The sequence below is a fragment of the Rhinopithecus bieti genome, unplaced genomic scaffold, assembly GCF_001698545.2.
Source record: "Rhinopithecus bieti isolate Rb0 unplaced genomic scaffold, ASM169854v2 scaffold_3040, whole genome shotgun sequence".
In the NCBI taxonomy this organism is placed as follows: Eukaryota; Metazoa; Chordata; class Mammalia; order Primates; family Cercopithecidae; genus Rhinopithecus; species Rhinopithecus bieti.
The window spans coordinates 9850785-9865310 of NW_016804657.1; the positions used below are offsets into that span (position 1 = coordinate 9850785).

Sequence of the window (14526 nt, forward strand, 5' to 3'; positions counted from 1 at the left end):
AAAAAAAAAAAAAAGGCACTGTTTTTTTTGTTTGCTTTTTAGCAAGAATATTTTCCTACAATATACTTTTATGGGAAGATACCCAACTAAGGAAATGTCTATTATTTAATTTAATATAATTTCATATGCTAAATTATGACCAGTTTGCTTACAAATATTTATCCCATTACATTACCCCAATTATTTTAATTGTTTACCTGGATTATTTATGAAAACTGTGATATTCATGATTTAAATTTGTAAAACTACCATTGCAAAATCATAACTGAGACAGTGAAAACAGATTTGACCTGACTCCATCTTGCTTTTAACCTCCAAGCTGTCCTCATTCATTCCTGAACGTAGGCCTAATTAACTTTGGGAGGAACTTGGTTTATAGTTTAGCTTTGAAACAAAGAGAATAACAGTCTTTTCCCCAAACAAACCTCCTTATTGACTGTGGACCAGACTGCCTAAAGCCACAGGATTAGAAGTTATGGTAATCTTACTAAATTAAAGATGCAGTTATTTTCATTAAACCCATATCAATGTCTTATTTATTAAAAATTACACAAGCAATGATCATCCTGTTTGGGACTGGGTTTATAGTTATGTAACCCCTATGCCAAACATTGACACCTTATAGTATTTGGCAGGGATAAGTATGAAATTTGCTTGATTAATAAATGCAAACAAAATGTATGCTGGGAATTCTTAAGACATTTCTATTTCTTTACCAAAAATTTTAAAGCTAGCTTATTTATTAAAGATTTTACTTAAGATACATAAACTTGAAAAAGCATTTGACTAGTCTTTGCTTTTTTAGTATCTGATTTAGGCACTTATTTTAAAGCCAATTAATTAGAGCTCTTTTGTATTTTTTTGCAGTGAAACTTTGTGTATACACACATAAATACAGAGACATATTAGGCATGCTGATAAAAGTATATTTTATAGATTCATAAAACATTTTTTTTTCCTATCTTAGACTTTCAGATTCCTGATAACCTGCTTTATCACCCTAGGCAGTTGTCAACTAAATAGCCTTAAATTTGCATATTAAAGAAGCAGCTCATGTGAAAGTCAAATAGCAAAAATTACATTGTAAGATGCAGAGAGAAAAAGGTTGGGTTATATAAATTATAAAGAACTTTTAAATAGATAAATACACATGTACACACACACATACATGAAGTTCCTACGGTTTTTACTTCAGAACTTTTAGCCATGAGATAAATACAAATTTACCAGCTTGCAGAAAGAACTTCTTGGGTCTAAACAGTGGTTTTTATCTTAATGGAAATATAATGGAAATATAACAGCACATTCAGAGCAGGAAGAAAAGAAAAACAGAGAAAAACAGGACTTAGGAACTCTATAGTTTGCAGGTTGACCTTAGGGCTCTTTTTTCTTAATGTAAATGTGCACAAAGGCTATATTATTTCCATTTTATGTAAACTTTGGCAAGTAGAGGTGACATAAAACCTATGGAGTTCTCAAAAGGGGGTCATTCTCCTTGTTTTCTCCTCATTTTTAGATTGTTTCCTGCCTTTTTTTTTTTTTTTTTTTTTTTAATGGAGGAACGGAGTTACGGTCTAGGGCTTTTGTGTGGTGGATCAATATGTGCTGCTTGTGGGCAGGACTCCACAGTGTGTCACCACTGAGTCATCTCCACCCTTTTACATGTCTCAGTTTCTCTCTCCAAAGGTCTATGACCTCATAGAGGGCTCAAAACCCTGGGTGATCAGTCCTTATATGCGTTTCCTGGATGAGCCATTTTTAAAATTAATTTTTGTTGGGGATTTCCCTGTGGGGCTGCTTCACATCATGGAGGGGGTCAACCCCCAGACGCTCCCATGAGGTCTTGGTCACCCAGGGACATCCTTCGGCTGGGAGGAACAAAATGCCCTTTCCTTCAGAGCTGAGAAAGCTCAGTCTCTTATTATGAAAACAACGGTTCAGTTCCTCATGCAAATGCACACAGACAAACCAAATTAAGATTAAATTTGGGAGAAAAAGCAATAGAGAAGACCCTTTAGAATGTATCTCCAGACTACAGTTAGGATCCTTAAACAACAACTTCAGACAGGAACAAACAACAACAAAAACCCCAACAATATGATCACTGAGCCCCCTAATGGTAAGCAGAAATTAAGACCAGTTTGTTGTTAATCTTAACTTTAGCCAAGACAAGCTCCAATTCAGTTACTTACCTAGAGGTGGGTCTCAGGCTGAAGATTGCTCTCTAGCATCCTAGAAGAAGGGAAAAAAACAAAACAAAACAAAAAACCTCATCTTCCTTGTTGGAAGCCAGCTCAAACTCCATGAAGGAGTTACCTGCCTTCCATCATCACAGAAGCAAGAAATACTTGCCTTCCTTATGTTGGAAGCAAGTAAAACTCCGATAAACAAAGAAGAGCTGTACAGCAAAATAAACTTTAAATCTCAACCAAATTTGGGGAGATCTGGGATTCTCTGGAGAGGGTACCCACTCAGACCTCAGCAAATTGTCCTATTGGTTTGAGTCATAAAGTCAGTTTGTGCTGGTACCAAGCACCGACAGGAGGTTTATGAAAGATCAGGGGCATCTCCACTCAGAATCCTCCCATGGTTACCAAAATGTGAACCCAGAAAATCTGAGACAGGTCTCAGTTAATTTAGAAAGTTTATTTTGCCAAGGTTGAGGATGCGCCAGTGACACAGCTTCGGGAAGTCCTGATGACATGTGCCTAAGGTGATCGGGGCACAGCTTGGTTTTATACATTTTAGGGCGACATGAGACATCGGCCAATATATGTAAGAAGTATATTAGTTCCATCCAGCAAGGCCCTCCCCGTCCAACCTTGGGGCTTACAGGTCACGAGTAGGTGAGAGACAAATGGTTGCATTCTTTTGAGTTCCTAATAAGTCTTTCCAAAGGAGGCAATAAGAATATACATCTATCTCTGTGAGCAGAGGGGTGACTTTGAATAGAATGGGAGACAGACTTGTCCTGAGTAGTGCCCAGCTTGAAGGGGCCTAAGACATTTCCTTTACAGAATCATGACACTTTCTTCATTATCTATAACTGTAAACTTTGGAAAATCAGAAAGAAAAGGAGAATGAAAGGAAAAGAGGAGAGTGGCAGCGATAGATGAGGTGGATTCATTTGTGAGTGGTTTTTATTTGTACACAAAATTGTATCACTAATTCAGGGTCCATATTTAACTATCTCTCTATTAAATTTTCCATTTAACCCTGATAAAAGAAAAACCTCAGCTGAATTAAATTTAAAGGAGTTTAATTGAGAAGTGAATGATTCCCAAATCAGGCAGCCTCCTGAGCCAGAATAGGCTTTGAGACTCCAGCGCAGCACAAGGTGGAAGAAGATTTATGGACAGAAAAAAAGGAAGGTGATATACAGAAAACAGAAATGAGGCACAAAAATAGCTGGATTGGTTATAGCTCAGCGTTTGCCTTATTTGAACAGAGTTCAAATAGTTGGCCACATTTGATTGGCCAAAACTCAGTGACGGGCACAAGTGTAGGCTACGGTCTGTTTACACCTTCATTTATTAGAGTTCACGATGTATAGAGAAACCTTTAGGTTGAACTTAAAATATGTAAGGAGGCAGCTTTAGGCTAAACTTGTTTCAACAACCTATATCTTATGCATGTATTATCAGGAAATCCAGAATCTTATTTTTGAATTCTCTTCCCCTGTATCTCAATATCCTCAGATTGTACAAGAGTTCCAAGAACTTACACATTATCTTCTGGTGAGAGAATTGAACATTTGCCAGATCCACTAATCACTGTAGGCCCTACAGGAGTTGACAGCTACCCTTGGCTTCTGATGTTAAGATGGCCTTGCTTAGGTCACTATAGTTCTCCATGCAAAGATTACAACCCTTTTAACCTCACATTTCCTTACTCAGCCATCATTCTCCAGAGCACTGTTAAAGCAAACTAGATATGACCTGAGAAAGACTCTGTATTTCTATATTTGAGTCCTTGTGGATGCACTGTAACCTAGCTTAACAGGCAGACAAGACTGAAAACTTAGGAGTGTGCACCTGCAACAATAGCTGAGTCTTGACCAATCCCAGTGGCCATACTTCAACCCCTCATAGACTGATAAGTGTTCAAACTGTGCTCAAGTAAGGCAAATGCCAACCTGTAATGAATGCAGCTGTTTCTATACCTCACTTCTGATTTCTATACAACACTTTCCTTTTTTGTCTACAAATTTGTTCTGACCACGAGGCGTCCCTGTAGTCTCTCTGAATCTGCTGTGATTCTAGGGGCTGCCCAGTTCACGAATTGTTCATTGCTCAATTAAACTCCTTTACATTTAATTCAGCTGAAGTTTTTCTTTTAAAGGCACAAACATTGGTGCCTCGGTGCTTGTGTCTGGAGGACCTCTCACTATGAACCTTATGATGTGTACCCAAAACTACCCTCCTCTACTCTGACAGATTGCATCGTTAGTCAGTTCTCCATCCCTCCTTATATCCATGTACTTTGCCACATAACTTTGAAGTTTCTCTACTAAAGGGGCAGAGTGGCTAGGTATAGTGGTTCATGCCTGTAATCCTAACACTTCAAGAGGACAAGGCGAGAGGATTGCTTGAGCCTGGGAGTTTGAGACCAGACTGGGCAACATAGTGAAACCTCATCTCTACAGAAAATACAAAAATTAGCCAGGCATCGTGGTATGCACCTGTAGTCCCAGCTACTCAGGAGGCTAAGGTGGGAAGATCAATTGAGCCTAGGAGGTCAAGGCTGCAGTTAGCTGTAACCATCAACTGCACTCCAGCCTGGGCGATAAGAGTGAGACCCTGTCTCATAACAAGGATAGCAGGGAGGCGCAGAATATATTTTCCCACTCTTAAATTTGGACTTGGCCATGTGACTTGCCTTGGCCAATAGAAAAAGTTGAAAACAATGTGTTAGTTCTATGGCTGAGCCTTAAGAAGCCTCATGTATATTTGACTGCAGAACTCAGCTGAGCCACTGCAGTCAAGGACAGCCTAGATTGACTGAGCTCCAGCAAACCCACACACATTTGAATGAGCCTATTGGAAATCATCAGAGCCTTGCTCCTGAGCCTAGCAAATATCAGCCAACCCTTAGTCAACTAAAAGACTCCTTAGCAAAATAGTGTTTATTGGTTTTTCCACTGATATTTTGTGGTTGTTTGTTTTACAGCATTAGTGTGGTCACTGTTAATTGGTCCATGGACTATCACTCCATGTTGAGCCCAGGCCATCATGATTCCCCCTTTCTTCAAGATAATTTAGTTTTCAGGGAGTTTATTGGTCTTCCCCATCCCTGGCCTTGGTTGGGGGCTCCCTTAGCCTGTGGATCATTATAACTTTGGTCCTTGGAACACAGGGTTGATATCTCAGCTCCTGTTTTCCCAGAAACCCTTGTGATCCTTTTGCAAAAATGTCATAGCCCTTTACCAGAGCTTACCTTCCCAAGGAGATAGGCAAGTTTGTGAAGGCTCAAATATCAGAAAGTCTATTTATCTCTTTCTCCCAGAGATGATAATCTGATTAGCCAATTCTTATGTAACTAACAGGCATTTTTCAGGCTATGCCTCTGTAGAGCCTTGAAAGCTTCTCTGTCTAGAAAAAAGTCTCTAACAGTACACTGTATTATATACATGTGTCATGGTGTGGTACGCCACTACACATACAGTAGTCCCCCCTTATTTGCAGTCCACTGTTTCAGCTACCTGTGGTCAACTACAGTCTGAAAATAGTAAATGGAAAATTTCAGAAATGAACAATTCCTAAGTTTTAGACTGCATGTCATTCTGCATAAGATGGTTAAATCTCATGCCACCCAGTCCGTCCTGCCCATGATGTGAATCACGCCTTTGTTCAGCATATCCATCCTGTACATGCTACCCACCTGTTAGTCACTTAGCAGCTGTCTCGTTACCAAATGGAAAAACACAGTATATATAGGGTTTGGTACTATCTGCAGTTTTAGGCATCCACTGGGGGTCTTAATATATATTCTCTACAGATAAAGGGAAACTGCTGTGTAATTGTAGGGTAGTGATTTTATGAACTAGTTTTACATTTAAGAAAATTGAAGCAGAGAAATGTTATATGTCTCCCCAAAATTCCAACACCTAAAGAAAGACAGAGCTAGGATCAGAACTAAACTTTTCAAGTTCTCCATTCAGTTTGCTTGATGCTTAAACCATGTTGGGGTGTCTAAGGAATCCCAATAAATAGCTCTCCTCTTTGCCAATGTTCTGTACAAATTGAAAAAGGACTGGCAAATGGAAAACCAAAATATCCTTTGTTTCTGGTAGAGGCCAGGTTGGAGGATGTGGCAATCTGTTAGCCAAGTTGGTCTGCCTGTACTGAACCCCAATAAGGAAAAACCCTCCCCTAGAAGAGCAAAATAAAATGCTTTCTCTCTGTGAGCAACTCACTCCCAATAGGGAGGAACATGGAGCTGAGCATGCCCAGAGGTATCCATCAGGTAAGATACTCCATCCACCCCGGAAGGGTGAGCAATGGAGACAGGAGGACAGGAGTAACACTAAATGAGCTCCCTTTAACAAAAGGAAACATCATGAGTTAGGTAAAAATATTCTTACAATACGCCAAATTTATTTAATGTCAATCTAAGTGAGGCCTCATTTGAAAAGTCCGTATCTCAACCATCCAACTTCCATTAAGCCAGATAGATATGTCCTCTGCCTCTCTGTTAACAAACACAATAGCAGTTTTTCAAGCCTTAAACTCTGAAGTACTGTGAGGTAGAGTGGAATGGAGTGTATACTAAACCATCCTGAAATCACACCACCATATTCAACTATTAGCTCTGCCTCTGTATAAAATTGACCTGACTGACCCTGACACAAGGAAAACCTCTGTGTTTTGTCAATTTGTCAACTAATAAGAAACTACCTCAATCATAATACAGTTGTCATTTCTCATCCCATTCCCACCTTCAGATGTAGTATTCTTTTTTTTTTTTTTTTTTTTTTTTTTTTTTTTGACAGAGTCTCTCTCTGTTGCCTAGGCTGGTGTGTAGTGGTGCAAACTTAGCTCACTGCAACCTCCGCCTCCTGGGTTCAAGCAATTTTCCTGCGTCAGTCTCCAGAGTAGCTAGGATTACAGGTGCGTGCCACAATGCCCGGCTAATTTTTGTATTTTTAGTAGAGATGAGGTTTCTCCATGTTGGCCAGGCTGGTCTCAAACTCCTGACCTCAGTGATCTGCCCACCTCTGCCTCCCAAAGTGCTGGGATTACAGGCTTGGGCCACCACACCTGGCCGACAGTAGTATTCTTTTAAGCCCAAATAGATTTATCTTCTAGAAAAATTATCTGTTAGAAGAATCTGGATTTTAAATAGGTTGCCATCTTAGCATATTCCCAATTCATTATCAAATCCAGTTGCTTATTAGCTTCTTATAGCCAATGCACAATGCACAGTGTACATTTATAGAATAAGAATTCATAGATGGATTCCTCAAATCAAGGCAGCAAAGATTACTAATGGTCAAAGCCTTTTATAAAATAGGTGGAGAGCAGGAATGGTTCTCATCATATCCTGTCTCTGCCATCTTGATTCATCTACAGTAAAAAGGGGGAAGGGTGTGGGTGTAGAAATACGTGTAGATGTGTGTGTTGATGTGTGTGTGTGTGTGTGTGTGTGTGTGTGTGCGTGTGTTTCAAATTGCATTTTTTGGCTACATCTCCAGTGAGATGATTAAAGAACTTTAGCTCTTTGCAACCAGCCCAGCCAAAAGTTTGACTAGGCTTCACTTTCCCAATGTGGTTCTCATTTACTTTCAGCCTTACTCATTTATTATTTGTCTTACAGAGAAAAGGCAGCAAGAAAATCAACCTTGGGGTTCGTTAATTAGGCCTGCATTCTTGTTGATATATTTCAGGAAAACAATTGGTAACTTTTGCCCTGCTCTCTGGAGAACCTTATAATGTGGTTCTATTCATTCATCAGGGCTCAGTGAAGCTTTGGGGCCCACCCCCGTTAGGTGATCCTTAAATCCTTTTGCATATGGAATTGTGGACACCACATCAGTTTTTAAAACGAATCTTTCTCCCTGCAGAGCTTCAGCAAGCAACCACTAGGGTAATGTCAAAGATCTTCAGTGGTAAGAAGACAAGGAGCAAAGATTTTTATCTTACTTTGTGATTTTCATAATTAAAAAAAAAAAGAAAGAAAGAAAAGGTAAGCACTAGCTCTCTCACTGCCCTCACTCCCAAACACCAAGCATTCTAGTTCTGATTTCCTGTTTACTTGGTATGTGAGATCCTGACCCATCTTAAACTTAGTTTCATTTTTCATGATAAACCAAAATAAAGGCAGGAAACTGTGGGGATGTTTTCCCAAATGTGGAACCAGATAGAGTCAGGAAAAGAAGCCATATATGTGCCTTCTCAGCTCTTTCCTCTTCACATTTATGCCTCTGGAAAAAAGACTGATGTGGTTCAGTCATTTTATCCAAGCCCCTTTTGTCATTTTCACCAAAATAAAATATTCAGGCTGGGATTCCCTAAGTAAGAATAGATCCTTAAATAAAAAGTTCTCTATTAATTATTTAATTATTCTGCTCAAGGAAATAGTCTGGGTGTTGTAGGAACTCAGAGATGAGTTCTACATTTGGTTTTCCAAAGGCTTTGCCACAGCCAGAGGAACTAAGTACCATAGAAGAATTCTGCATATGAGAGAGCTTTGTACATGTGATCTGTGATGGAAAAATGGCCCCTATTTTCAGAGATGTTTGAGTGCGTGACTTAGGGAGGGATTCCAGGAAGCACTGAGGAGTGGCCATGCAGGCAGCCAACGGTGCCAAACCAGCCAGAACTGTGCATGCAGGGACATGTGTGGCAGGCCCTACAGGCAAGCCAGGGCTAGATGTTGAAGAATCCTAAATGTCAAGTTAGCGAGTTTGAAATTCCCAGGAGGTACTGAGGAATCACTGAGCGCTATAGTGCCAAGAGTGTAGATGATACCTGCAACAGTGCCTGGCACACAAGAGGCATTCAGTATGTGCTCATTGAATGAATAGCTCACCTTAAGATGCTCCAGGTTCTTCTGCTTCAACATAAACAACAAGGCTGTTAGCACCCTCCTCTTTGAAGCAGAAGGCTATTACACTGATGGTAGCTCTGCTCCCGTTAGGTAGAGACCACCGCTGAATCTTTTGTATTAGGGTATAAACTGCTAAAAGTTGTTATATTATTATTATCATCATCACTATTATTTGACAAGTAGCCATCCTGCAGAATGGTGCCTGGAAAGTGCTAGGGCCCTAACTCAGAGACTGATGGCTTGAAACCATCCTCTGCTCCTAACGTTTAAAACCTCATGGTGGGAGAACTAGTTATTGTATAAAAATTAAGGTATTCAAGGAGTTATATAAAACAATGCATATTATAATCTCAGTTTTATTATCTTCTTTCCCAATCATTTGTCTATTGAGGCACTAGAAACAAGAGTATGAGAATGTTTAGAATGTGTTTAATTTCGTTGAATTTGTACACTAGACCAAAAGTGCTAGAATCCCAGTGAGAACTGAGGTTGGCACCTTCCTGGCTGTGTGATGTTGAGTGAGCTTCTTATCCATTCTGGGCTTCTGCTTCCTCAGCTGTAAAACCCATAGCACCTACCACAGGATATTGTTCTGGAGGTCAAATGACACGATGCATGTGATGTTTGAATGAGGTGATGCTACTCTGACCATGCTGACAGGTTCTCTCCCTGAGCACCTTGTATATTTTTTGGAATAAGTGTGGTCCAGCTGCCTTGCTTATTCTCTAATAGTAGCTATTTTATAATAAAGGGTTGAATGTCTCATGTAATTTATTGAATACTGTACTGAAAGTGAAAAACAGAATGATCACATGGGTATGCAAAGCATAGTTTCAGTTGAGTGCATATGGCACAAAGAGAAGCCATAGGAATGTAAAGCTGTTTCTTCAGTTCACCCATACAACACCCTTCACGCTGGTTCCCGACACCATCAGACCAATGGTTCTTTTTATAATACAGGTGTAATTGTTGCCCCTTTACCATCCTAAGATTAAATTCATAGTTTAACCTACCTCTGCACATTATTATAAAAATCAATAGGCCAGGCATGGTGGCTCACGCCTGTAATCCCAACACTTTGGGAGGTCAAGGGGGGCAGATCACGAGATCAGGAGATCAAGACCATCCTGGCCAACATGGTAAAACCCCGTCCCTACTAAAAATACAAAAATTAGCTGGGTGTGATGGCGCACGCCTGTAATCTCAGCTACTCAAGAGGCTGAGGCAGGAGAATCCCTCGAACCCGGGAGACAGAGATTGCAGTGAGCCAAGATCACGCCACTGCACTCCACCCTGGTGACAGAGTGAGACTCTGTCTCAAAAAGCAAACAATATACTGTCCTAACTGTAATAGAAAGGTGAAAACATAGTATTCTGTGATAAAAATATGCAACTCAATATGTATATATTCACACATAAACAGACCAGAGGACATAATTGGGTCACATGCTTGCACCTACTTAAAATGATAGTTTGAATTAAACAAACAAAAAAAAAAACAACATGCCTGTAATCCCAGAACTTCAGGAGCCTGAGGCAGGAGGACCACTTGAGCCTAGAAGTTTGAGACAAGGCTGGACAACAAAGTGGGGCCCCATCTCTACGAAAAAAAAATAAAATTACCCGGATGTGGTGGTGCACACCTGTAGTCCCAGCTACTCAGGAAGCTAAAGTGGGAGGCCTGAGAGGTCAAGGCTGCAGTAAGCTGAAATGGTGCCTCTGTACTTCAGCCTGGGTGATGGAGTAAAACCCTGTCTGAAAATAATAATGATAATAATAATAATAATAATAATATCAGAAGACACTCCATACAAGAAGTGCAGGAAAATAAAAGAGCAGAAATACTGGACACTAGAATAAAACCTTGATTTAGATAAATAACGATAGACCAGGTTGATTATTTGTATGTGATAAGAGATAAAAGGAAATAATCTTAATTAATGAGGAGAGGAAATATGTTTTACATTTGGGTCAGTGGAGAATGAAAAAAAAGAAAGCAGCTACAGGAGGCAAGACATAAATGGAAATCAAGAATTCAGCAGAAGCTGGAACTTATGAAGTATCTGGAAAAAGTGTCCATCTCTGAGAATTCATAGAAATATGGAAAGGGAGGAATAGGAATTCCAAATTCAATGTGATATGGGAGTTAGAGCCAGTTTGCTTTTTAATATTGAAGAGAAGGTGGCTCCATATGACAAGAGGACCAGAAACATTTAGGAAGCTGAAACTTGGGTTACAAATCACAGCCCAGGTAGTGTTGCTGTCACTGTGTGAGATTTATCAACAGAATAAACCATGTACCTCTTTCAGAGCAGGAACTTAACAAAGGCTGGTTGTCAGCTGAGTGAATATGCATTTGGTAAATGGTGCCCTTGTATAACTCAGACAACGAGCCTACTTAATATTGAGGCTTTTGTTTGTTGTGCACCCACTGTAATGGTGCTTTATCTACACTACCTAATTCCTATAACAACTCTGTAAGGCATATACTATTATCTTTATTTCATGAGGATGAAAACCCAGATTTGGAAAGTTTTTGGTAGGATGTGAATGCAACTGTTTCATATTTGACTCTCACCCCCATCCTAGGCAGTAGGTCGGTAGACACAGGAATTACTGTTCTCACTTTGGCTTTGAGGCCCCTGACGCCAGCAGCAGGGATGCAACTTGCTGGATGCTGTATAGCTGGTGTGCAGCATCCCTTTTCTGCCTGGAAAGTCCCTGTCTTCTCAGCATTTACATAATATCTTGTGATATGTGCATCAAATTTGTTTTCGAGATCTCACAAATCAGCTGCAATCTTAGGCAAATTAAAATTAAACCCTACTACCCAAATATGAGCATGGTAACTTTCATATCAGAGAGCAGAAATTTAAATGCCACTCAGTTAAGATCATTTAGTTAAGATCTGTGCTCAGTATGGGAACAATTAGCTAACAGATTGCAAATAAATTCTCTGATTACTTTCAGGGATGGAATAGTGACTTGTTAAAAGCCATTCCTGGATACGATGGTGATGTTCCTCTATCATCTGCATCAAATTGCTTGTTGGTTTTGACCCTGTATGGTAGAATGAGCTGTTCTGCCTTCTGTGCTCATTGCTCCTTGAACAGTCTTCCCAAATGTGCATGCTGGGCTGAAGGTCCCAGTGAGTGGAAACCCCTTCTCCTATCAGGATCATTCCAGGGTGAAGCATCTCCTGAGAGGCAGAAGACCCTGTGAAATCGGTTTGTAGAAACCAGTATTATGGTTGTATGTTCTCTCTAATTAGCGACTATGTGCTATTAGAATGAAGCCTAAGTGGAATAAAATAACTAGAACTTGTGTACTTTAAAGGTAGAAATGTAAAATGGGACTACTTTTTCTTATAGTTAAAAATACACTTGCCTTGTTACTCACCAACTTTACTATGAAGCATTTATCTCAGAGAAATAAAATATAGTCCCAAAAAATTGTGTAAGAATATTCACAGTGGTTTCATTCATAATAGCCCCCCAAACTGGAAACCATTCGAATGCCCACCAACAGGTGAATGGATAAAACAAATGTATATTATATTCATACAATAGAACAGTGCTGAGCAATGGAAAAACAGTGAAATACTCATGCAAGCAAAACACAGTTGACTCTCAAAAGCATGTTGAGCAAAAGGAGTCATGAATTAATTAATTAATATTTAATTGATCCCAATAATTAGAAACTCCAGAGCAACAATTTGAAATTCTGTGTGATGATGAGAGAAGTCAGAACAGTGACTACCTCTGTGGGTGAAACAGCATTGACTGGGAAAAACAAGGAAACTTTCTGTAATGTTGAAAATGTTCAATTATCTTGAATGTGGTGGTATCTTGATGCCTGTCTTGCCGAAACGAAGAGCTGTACACTTAAAATGATGTGTTTTATGGTGTGTAAATTATATTCTAATTTTAAAAAATGAAACCTAAGATGATTTCAGCTACTGGATGATCATAACTCTGTTCTGTTTCCACTCCCGCCTTCTCTTCTACTTCTTTCTTTTATGCTTCAAGCCTTTCTTTTATGCTTAAATGCCACACCTGCAGCAAATATTTGCCTGGGCATCCAGGCGTTTCCACACATCTGATATCTATGCAGAGGTTTCCAGACCTCAACTCTTGACTTCTGTGCACCTGCAGGCTCAACACGACACAGAAACTGCCAAGGCTTGGGGCTTCCTTCCACCGTCTGAAGCCACAGCCTGAGCTGTACTTTGGCCCCTTTCAGCCACAGCTGGAGCAGCTGCAACACAGGGCACCAAGTCCCCAGGCTGTACATAGCCTGTGTTGGGAGGGGCTGCCCTGAAGGTCTCTGACATGGCCTGGAGACATTTTCCTGTGGTCTTGGGGATTAACGTCAGACTTCTTGATACTTATGCAAATTTCTGCAGCAGGCTTGAATTTCTCCTCAAATTTTTTTTTTCTTTTTCTACTGCATCATCAGGCTGCAAGTTTTCTGAATGTTTACGCTGTTTCCATTTTAAAATGGAATGCTTTTAACAACACGCAAGTCACCTTTTAAACGCTTTGCTGCTTAGAAATTTCTTCTACCAGATACCCTAAATCATCTCTCTCAAGTTCAAAGTTCCACAAATCTCTAGGGCAGGGGCAAAATGCCGCCAGTCTCTTTGTTAAAACATAACAACAGTCACCTTTACTCCAGTTCCCAACAAGTTCCTCATCTCCACCTGAGACCACCTCAGCCTGGACCTTATTGTCCATATTGCTATCAGCATTTTGGGTAAAGCTATTGAACAAGTCTCTAGGAAGTTCCCACATTTTCCTGTCTTCTTCTGAGCCCTCCAAACTGTTCCAGTCTCTTCCTGTTACCCAGTTCCAAAGTCCCTTCCACATGTTCGCGTATCTTTTCAATGATGTCCCACTCTACTGGCACCAATTTACTGTATTAGTCTGTTTTCATGCTGTTGGTAAAGTCATATCTGAGACTGGGAAGAAAAGAGGTTTAATTGGACTTACAGTTCCACATGGCTAGGGAGGCCTCAAGATCATGGCGGGAGGCAAAAGGCACTTCTTACATGGGGGCAGCAAGAGAAAATGAGGAAGAAGCAAAAGCAGAAACCCCTGATAAATCCATCAGATCTCATGAGACTTATTCATGATCATGAGAATAGTATGGGAAAGACTGGCCCCTATGATTCAATAACCTCCCCATGGGTCCCTCCCACAATAGGTTAATATTAGGTTCATGCAAAAGTAATGGTGATTTTGCCATTAAAAGTAATTAATGCAACCTTGGGTTGTTGGGAATTCTGGGAGATACAATTCCAGTTGAGATTTGGGTGGGGACACAGCCAAAGCATATCAGGCTCTAACTGGGAGTCAGTGGTGCCCATATGAGGAAGGGACTGAGGGTCTCCCTAGACTTTTAGAATGTAATGAAGCTACGCCCAGAGAAGCTGATTGTACTAACATAAGCTGGTGTGCTCACTTGGAGTTCAGCTTC

At 40.2% G+C, this 14526-nt stretch overlaps 1 long non-coding RNA gene across 2 annotated transcripts in view; it reads right to left on the reverse strand.

The window, feature by feature from the left end:
* Positions 1-14526, reverse strand: part of LOC108528159 (uncharacterized) — a 34977-nt gene that overhangs the window by 5949 nt on the left and 14502 nt on the right. For both annotated transcript variants that reach the window (XR_001885040.1, XR_001885039.1), the window contains exon 2: positions 2193-2232. This is a non-coding gene — a long non-coding RNA (uncharacterized LOC108528159). The remainder of the gene's footprint in view (positions 1-2192; positions 2233-14526) is intronic.